The sequence below is a fragment of the Chiloscyllium plagiosum genome, chromosome 6, assembly GCF_004010195.1.
Source record: "Chiloscyllium plagiosum isolate BGI_BamShark_2017 chromosome 6, ASM401019v2, whole genome shotgun sequence".
Classification (NCBI taxonomy): domain Eukaryota; kingdom Metazoa; phylum Chordata; class Chondrichthyes; order Orectolobiformes; family Hemiscylliidae; genus Chiloscyllium; species Chiloscyllium plagiosum.
In genome coordinates, this window is record NC_057715.1 from 63,528,179 (window position 1) to 63,537,513 (window position 9,335).

General features: G+C 39.2%; 1 long non-coding RNA gene across 1 annotated transcript in view; it reads right to left on the reverse strand.

The window, feature by feature from the left end:
• The window catches only part of LOC122550637, a 53,778-nt gene extending 46,339 nt beyond the window's left edge, over nt 1-7,439 (reverse strand). Inside the window, exon 1 of the long non-coding RNA XR_006311904.1 lies at nt 7,374-7,439. This is a non-coding gene — a long non-coding RNA (uncharacterized LOC122550637). The remainder of the gene's footprint in view (nt 1-7,373) is intronic.
• Nucleotides 7,440-9,335: the final 1,896 nt, after the last annotated feature.

The following is a 9,335-nucleotide window of genomic DNA, read 5'->3' on the forward strand; positions in this document are numbered from 1 at the left end:
GGAACAATTTCAAGGCAAGAGAATGTCCTTAAGGTAATTCTCATTTGGACAGCCTGTGCACACATGATGGGCCGAATGGCCTGTGGAAATGTACAGAATACTGAAAGGCCTGGACAGAGCCTGGTCCAGGTTCTTGAGTATCAAGGTTTATGGCGAGAAAGCAGGAGAAGTGGTTGAGAAACATTATCCGCCATGATTGAATGGCGGAGCAGATTCGATGGGCTGAATGGCCTAATTTCTGTTCCTATGCCTTATGGTCTTATGAATAATTAAATATCACACAATCAATTAATTTAATTTGCTGTTATGCCAGCATGTAATAATTGGATAAATTTTGTACTTACATAGCACTTCTCATGTCCTTGGAATATCCCAAATTATTTTACATCCAATCAAGTACTTTTAAAGGAAGGACAATGGTCAATTTTCACACGTCAAGTTCAATAATCAGCAATGTGATAATGATCAGATAATCTGATTTTTACTTATGTTTACTTAAGTTACTCAATGGATAAATATTGGCGAGAGCATGGTGGTTCAGTGGTTAGCACTGCTGCGTCACAGCACCAGGGACCCAGGTTCAATTCTACTTTCAGGCAACTGTCTGTGTGGAGTTTGCACATTCTCCCTGTTTCTGTGTGGGTTTTGACGGAGCTCCAGTTTCCTCCCACAGTCCAAAGTCCAAGTTAGGTGGATTGGCCATGGTAAATTACCCATAGTATCCAGGGATGTGTAGGTTAGGTGTGTTAACCATGACGAAATGCATGGTTACAGGGATAGGATAGGAGGTGGGTCTGGGTGGGATGCTCTTTGGAGGGTCAGTGTGGGCTTGTTGAGCTGACTAGTCTGTTTCCACACTGTGTGGATTAGTTCCTCTGATCTTCCTCAAGATACTATCCAGGAATCCTAACTGCCCCTAGCTTAGAAAGCAGACAAGACTCCAGTTTAACATCTCATCTAAACAATGGCATTTGAGATACTCCCCTTAATATTGCATTTGAAGTGTCAACCTTCAGTTTGTACTCAAGTCTCCTGCAGAGTTTGAACCTCTAACCATTTAACACACAGTCAAAAATGGAGCTACAGTAGATACACCATTAACTCATACAATTTTATTTAATCATAGCCCAATCCTGCTTCTGGGGCTTTTACAATGAAAGTTATGAAGTAATTAGCTTGCATATAATAATGCTGATTATAGATATGCCATTATAATTGGGGATTTGGGTTGACATTTTGGCTGATCTTGCATCTTTACCAACAGTAATGGAATACATCTTTGAGAACAAGTGAAGTCATAGCTTCTACAAACAATGTGCCCTTTGCCTTATCATAAAAGACAGAAGCCTGGAACTATCCAACAGATCAGATTGTCTGTTAGTTACGCTGAATAGCATTCAAACTTACATACATACTTTGTATAATCTAGAGATCTCATATAGATAAACAAAATTATACCTGCATTAATTTTTCTGAGCTTCTTTCAAACATAATGCAAATCTAGAACTGAAATTTGCAAAGCTTCATTCATTCTTAACATTGATAGAATGTTCTTTATGTTGTATTTATTTGATTCCTTTGTAAACTTTAATCAAATCGTGGGCGGCACGGTGGCACAGTGGTTAGCACTGCTGCCTCACAGCGCCAGAGACCCGGGTTCAATTCCCGACTCAGGCGACTGACTGTGTGGAGTTTGCACATTCTCCCCGTGTCTGCGTGGGTTTCCTCCGGGTGCTCCGGTTTCCTCCCACAGTCACAAAGATGTGCGGGTCAGGTGAATTGGCCATGCTAAATTGCCCGTAGTGTTAGGTTAAAAGGGGTAAATGTAGGGGTATGGGTGGGTTACGCTTCGGCGGGTCGGTGTGGACTTGTTGGGCCGAAGGGCCTGTTTCCACACTGTAAGTAATCTAATCTAATCTAAATTAAGTGCTACGTTTCTTGCAGTTGTTATTGGATGGGTGGGGGGTGGAGGGGATGGAGAGGTGGGGAATGATGGGGTTCTTTCCATTTACAAGTACTTAAGAGGTGGGGATGGGGAAATCCTCTGAACTTTAATTAAGTCAATTTACAGTATCTAACTGCACCTGGCTAAATTCCCGCTGAACATACAGCCTGAATTAGGTCCAGAGTGAATAAATGAATTGACATCAATAACTATAATTTTAGGGTACAGAATAACATTGGGCATGACACTTGTGATTTTAAAATAATCTCCATATAATTTGATATCTTAGCTACATTATCTTTGTAAATTCTCAGGAGTTCTGTACTGCTTTTTGAAGAGGCATCATTTTGTGAAAAAATAATTTCTAACATCTTTTGTTTTCTCAGCTACAAAAAGAAACGATAGGTTTGCCATGTTGTGCATGGTTCTCTTTTCACAAGAGAAGTCATAGCTTTTAGAAACAATTTGTTCTTTGCCTTGTAATAAAAGACAGAAGCCTGAAAATATCCAGCAGATCAGACTGTCTGTTAGTTCCGCTGACTAGGCATGCAAACTTACATACATACTTTGTACAATCTCGCGGTCTCAAATAGATAAACGAATAAAACACATTTTATAAAGTGAATTCTTCCACTATACCACAGTAGATTTGTTTTTGTTGTATCATTTTTCATACACTATTTTCCAAGGTCAAATGTCCATATTTAGCTAATAAACCTATACAAATGGATGTAATTATAAGTCTTTAATCAGTTTCCCCTACCCCATACCCATTTACACTGCATGCAGGGAAAAAACCCAGCAAAATACAAAGAACCGGAAGTCAGTCAATCATTTGAATTTAATTTTCTGATACAGCAATATGATTCTTTTCTTTCTGTAAATGAGGCTGTCAGCATGATTTAGAATAAGCTTTTTGATCATACTTCACTGAATGGTGATGACAGTGAACAGTGAGCTTTATAAAAATAGAAGATCTTTTCTACCCTTATAACTACAGCAGCACCCCATATCTGCGTTTATGGTTCTAGTAAAGGATATTGAACTTTAGAATCCATTTATTGATTCAAAGCCATAGCAGAGAAGAAACTCGTTATCTGTCTCTTTATTTTATTAAAGGTGACTTTTGCAGTAAAATTTGTCAATATATCACTAAAAATATATTCAGTTAAGCTAACTTTAATCTGTGAAATTGTCTGTAAATTATATTCACAGATTATATCTATGTCAGGCTGTTGCTTGACTAGTCTTTTCCACAGGCCACCAGATGTTAGTAAGAACAATGTTGCAGGGTTAATTTGGCTGTCTTTGTCTTGGTTGATGTTGAATGGTCCAACTGGTTTGATTCCCTATTTTTAAGGCCTTGTTACAGTCTAATATAACTGAGTGGCTTGCTGGGCCACTTCAGATCCAACCACTTAGCTATGGATCTGGAGTCACACTTAGGCCAAACCAGTTCAGGATTGCAGACTTTCTTTCAGTGAAGAGCATTAGTGAAACAGATGGCACATCTTTTAAACAACAGTTGTTTCACAGTCAGCATGAGACTGTTTCAATTCCAGATTTATGGACCTCATATTTTATCATCTGGCACATTGATATTCAAACCCAAGTCTGGATTATTAGTCCAATGACAATACTACTACATCACCAACTCTCCTCACTTGTGTTCAGTTGAACATTCATGTGAACCTAAGGAAGCAAGAACAACAGGATTCTTTTGTTTAAGGATAGTGGTGAACTATCAGGTTATTTACAACAGGCAGAAGTGGGTACTGCAGATGCTGGAGATTACAGTCAAGATTAGAGTGGTCCTGGAAAAGTACAGCAGGTCAGGCAACATTCAAGGAACAGGAAAATCAATGTTTTGGGCAAACACCCTTCATTAGGAATGTTATTTACAACAGTCTGGCACCAATGAGATCATGTTCACCAGGATTATTATTTCCTGAACTTTAAACTGAATTCAAATTTTCAAACAACCTTGATTGGATTTTATGCACATTCTCCAGTCCTGTAAAAATACCATGATGTTACTTATATCCTGGAAGTGTACAGTTGAACAGAGACATCTGGAGGTTCGATCAGTAATTTTTTTCAGTTCATCAACATCCTTTCCATTGAATGTGTACTCTTTATTTTCTCATGCAAATACATTTTCCACATGCTTTATTGTTCCTTATTTTACAAACCAGTTGATCTAATCCTGAAGATGTTCCTGCTTATTGTTTGCCCAAACTCCCTTCTGTTGGTCATCAGCAATTTTTTTATGTTTTGTTCCATGAACCCAAACTTCCAAGTCAATATCAGTGTGAATCAGGATAACCTCACAATATGAAATGGCAGGTAAACATGTTGACACTATAATAATGTTATTGTCACTAATCATCACCTGCAGGTCCCTGAATAACCCCCTTTCTGACACACTATAGACCTGACCTGACACAGAGCATCAATCTTACTCTGGCTGCTATTATCAATAAAGGATAGAAGCAGGAAACAGAACAACTATTTAAACAATAATTATACAGCATCTTTAGTCTAACAAAATATTTCAAGGCACTTCGCAGGATTATAACAAAAAGATTGGTCAAAAGAGGTTGGTTTTAAGAAGTGTAACAATGAGGAATGCAAGGTAGACAAACATGGGGGTGAGGCCTAGCCGACTGAAGGTATGGTCACTCTGAGCAGTATAGTTATAACTGGGACAGCATGAGAGGCCAGATTTCTCAGGGGGTTGTGCGCTTATTGGAGATTATGGAATTAAGGAAGGGACAAAGCTCTGGAGCAACTTGAAAACAAGGCTAAGAACTTTAAAGTCAAGAGTTAATGAAGATCAAAAAACGCAGGTATTCAGGGGAACAGACTTCTGTGAGTTAAGACACAGGCAACAGAGTTCTGGTTGACTCCAAGTTGACGGAAGTGGAAGATCAGCCAAGTGTGCGTCAGAATAGTCAAATCTAGAGATAACAAAAGTACGGATGAGGGTTTCATCAGCAGATGACCTGAAACAGAGGCAAAGGCAACTAATGGTACAAAAGGTGAAAATTATCAGTCTTAATTCAGGACTAGGGTGGGAATGGGGGTAACATGAAAGGATATTTGACCAGGTGGGATAGTGGAAGGGAGTGACTCAGAAGAGGCAAATGATACGTTTGGCTCAATCTTTGTGAGACTGATGTCATGACTTCCTCAGACTTTTTGTTTTGAGGGTAGAAGTGACAGGGGAAAGGTGGCTTTGTTGTGTTTTATCTCACAATTAGTATGTAAGTATCCATGACATGATCATGATATCATCACTGAACTATTGCATATACCTTGAGGATGGACAAGGTCTCAAATACCATCTTAACTCAGAGCACTGGAAGCATGTCTTCTAGCGAAGCATGCTATTCTTTGTAAACAAATAACTTAATATTAGTTCAGGCATGGACATGCTTGCAAATATATGATTTGTATAGATTACAAGCTGCAATAAATATCTGCTGGACCTTCCAATACCACACATCCTAGTTTATGTTAGAAAAGGATAATGAGCTTTGTCACAACATGTAAAAACATAGCCTGGAGGCAAAATCCAATCATGATTAGCATTGTTGGCCCATCAATAAGGAAACAAGACCTCTGTCAAAGATATTTGGAAATCTCATTGAAGATCAACAGCCCTGGACATCAAATAATCCGGGCAATTAGTAAAATCAGCAACTGTGAGGACAGATCAATAGATAGGGCACTAATTATCCAGAAGACAGAACTACTTGCTTTCTGATTAAAATCTAATTTCTTTCAAGTTAGAAGCTTGTATTTCTGGTTTTTTTTTGAAAAAAAGCATGCTTCCCTGACAGTATAGCTACATTTTTCTCCTTAAAAAACACTAAAAGGTTGTGGATGTAGATTTACTCGTTGAGCTGGAAGGTTCGTTTTCAGATGTTTCATCACCATACTAGGTAACATTTTCAGTGAGCCTCTGGATGAAGCATTGGTGGTGTAGCCCACTTTCTATTTATGTATTTGAGTTTCCTTGGGTTGGTAATGTGTTTCCTCTGGCGATGTCATTTCCTGTTCTTTTTCTCAGGGGGTGGTAAATGGGATCCAACTCAATGTGTTTGTAGATAGAGTTCCAGTTGGAATGCCATGCTTCAAGGAATTCTCTTGCGTATCTCTGTTTGGCTTGTCCTAGGATGGAACCTAGTTCCAACCAGAACTCTATCAACAAACACATTGAGTTGGATCCCATTTACCACCCCCTGAGAAAAAGAACAGGAAATGACGTCAGGGTAAAAACAATGACTGCAGATGCTGGAAACCAGATTCTGGATTAGTGGTGCTGGAAAAGCACAGCAGTTTAGGCAGCATCCGAGGAGCAGTAAAATCAATGTTTCGGGCAAAAACCCTGTATTCCTGATGAAGGGCTTTTGCCCGAAACGTCGATTTTACTGCTCCTTGGATGCTGCCTGAACTGCTGTGCTTTTCCAGCACCACTAATCCAGGAAATGACATCACCATAGGATATGACATCACCAGAGGAAATGAAACCATCAACCCAAGGAAACCCAAATGCACAAATAGAAAGCAGGCTACACCACCAGTGCTTCATCCGGAGGGTCATTGAAGATATCACCTAGTATGGTGATAAAAGGTCTTAAAATGAACCTTCCAGCTCAGCGAGCAAACCTACATCCAGAACCTCAACCTGAGCCACATATCTTCTCAAAACCTGCTAACTAAAAGGCAGTTTTCAGTACTAAAGAGGCTGGCCTTTGCCCAGAGGTCATTTGATTCTGCCATCTTGTTTCTTCAAATTAGCACTAAAGTAGAAGAAAATCACATCATATCATCATTCTTGTTCTCCAATTCCCTTTTTGCATCAAAGCCAGTGAACACAATGATTATAGCCTCTGCTGTTACTGTAATCTATTTTATTTAATACTTAGTCAGTTTAACTTCACAGTATAAAACTATCAGGTTACAAACAAAGCTGCCTCAGACTAAGTACATAGACTTGGGCATTACCAACACCGGTGAGGGATAGCTAGCCAGGTTTCAGTCGCTCTGCTGAGTCTCTCCTCTGAACTCTGAGCTCAGGGTCCTGCTTCTGCAATAGTTGTTCCTAGACTATCCTGTTGATGTCTTCTAAACACTTATTTTTGGATGAAAATTCCAGGAAGTTCAACTCCCACTCAGGGTCCTTTGATTCCAACATTATCTACCCAAGAATTGTGTAGACAAGTTACATCTGTTACAGTGTCCTCTTTTCTGTCTTTAATCTAATAGCCTTGATAATCACAAAGGTGAAGCAACTTTTTAGCAAATTCCTTAACCCCAAATTCCTGCTTAATGAGCAGTGCCTGATTCTGTGTTACACAGTGGGTTACTGGTTCTGTAAAGTTGGCCACTTTTCCCTCCGATCATCCTTGTAGAGACTTACCTATGAACCATTCTGGTATTGTGTAGGAATTAAGATGCAGCCATTCAGACACACTCCGTAGCTGGCTCAAACAACTTGAAACTGCTGCACTGCAACTTTTGACTTTTGAGACTGTAGTTCTCCAAACAATTCTCTTAAAAAAGGAACCAAGTCCAGGAAAGAACAGCAACAAGAAACATGAAGGGCGACAGAGGCAAAGTACAGGGGAAACAAGGAGAGAGAAGCAAAACCAATAAAAGGAAGAAACAAACACTGCATTTAACCTCTTTTAATAAAACTTCAACAAGAAACGGAACACAATTAAATACAGAATGTCAGCAGCTAATGATACAACTCTTCAACCATGGCATGCACTTCTAAAGCTCAAGTATATATGGGTCCTGAGAAACGAGCTTTGAAAATCTTGCTTTCCAACAGCCAGAAGGACCTTTGCAGAACTCATACATCCAAATTTCAAAGACCAGCTCGAGGTAAGAGTTAACTCCAAGATTAACAGACTCCAATTCATGTCATACAGACTGCAACTTCAAGAATTGATTTGTCAGCTTGTCAGAGATGTTGCAGCAGAGGGAATAAGTGTGACTTTTCTAAAGAGGAACTCTGAGGCCCCTCTAATTAGGAAGCACTTCAACAAAAAGTAGGAAGATACTTCTGGGCAAGAAAGTGAGCATTTCAATTGCACTTTAGTTGAGAATGGATGCAAGTTTGAAGACATTGTGGCAGACAACAATTTCATGCTGCAAGCCCAGCAAATACTATGCTACTTTCAGGAAAAAGCACCCCACCTGCAAAAACTGTAGCTGACATGGTTTGTTGAAGTGAAACCATCTTCACACCTCCTTCCTTAAAAACAAAACCATCAATATACAAAGATGGCTTCATTTTAAATCCCTAAGTCTTAGTCTGTTAGTACACAACAATACATATACATTACATTGACTATAACCATGCAAACATGCACTACAAGTACACAATCCTTTATACAAAATTCCAAAATTTTTTTCTGTATAACAAAATTGTTTGGTGTGCAAACAGGTGATTCAACTCCACTCCCACTCAACCCACATCAGTCAGATGTAACGTGGTGGCGTGGCCCAGAACTAGCAGGTGTCAGTTGTGTCTCAGCACTCATACTAGTCACACGTGGGTCTGCTGTTCGGTAAGTTCTTTTTATTTCACTGGGAAACAGTCATTTATTCTGAAATCTGAAAAATTTCATAATCTGCAAAACAACTGGCCCCAAGGATTTTAGATAAAGGATTGTGTACCTATACTACGTCTGTTTACTCCTGCCATCGAATAACTCCGTTTTTAAAATCCAAATCTTGACAATATGTCAGCAATTAGGTTTTCTTATCCTGCTACATGTATAATTTTCAAATCAAGTGGCTGCAATATTAAGCTCAATCTAAACGGTTTGGAATTTCTGTCCTTAAATTTCTCCAAACACTTTAATGGATTATGGTCAGTATATATGATTGTCTCAGACACATTACTGGCAACAGAAATGTTGAAATGTAACACCAACACAAGCTCGAAGTCTTCTTTTCAATTGTCGAATATTTTTGTTGATGAACGTTCAGTTTCTTGGAGAAATATCCAATAGGTCTTTCTTTCTTCTCTTCATCTTCCTGCAAGAGCACAGCATTAACTTCCACATCATTCGCATCTATAGCCACCATGAATGGCTTTGCATAATTAGGTGTGTCTAATATTGGGGCAGTGGTTAACACAGCTTTCAGGCTATACAATACCTTCTGACAGTCTGCTGTCCACTGAAACTACTTGCATTTCATTAGTAGTTCAGTGAGTGGAGCAGCCACACTGCTATAATTCAGTATGAATTTCTGATAAAACACTGCTCTCTTCATTGATAGTATGGGAAACTCCCCAATAACCTTTGTTTTCACATTCTACGGGGGCCATCTGTCCATGTCTGATGACACAGCCCAGGGATGAAAA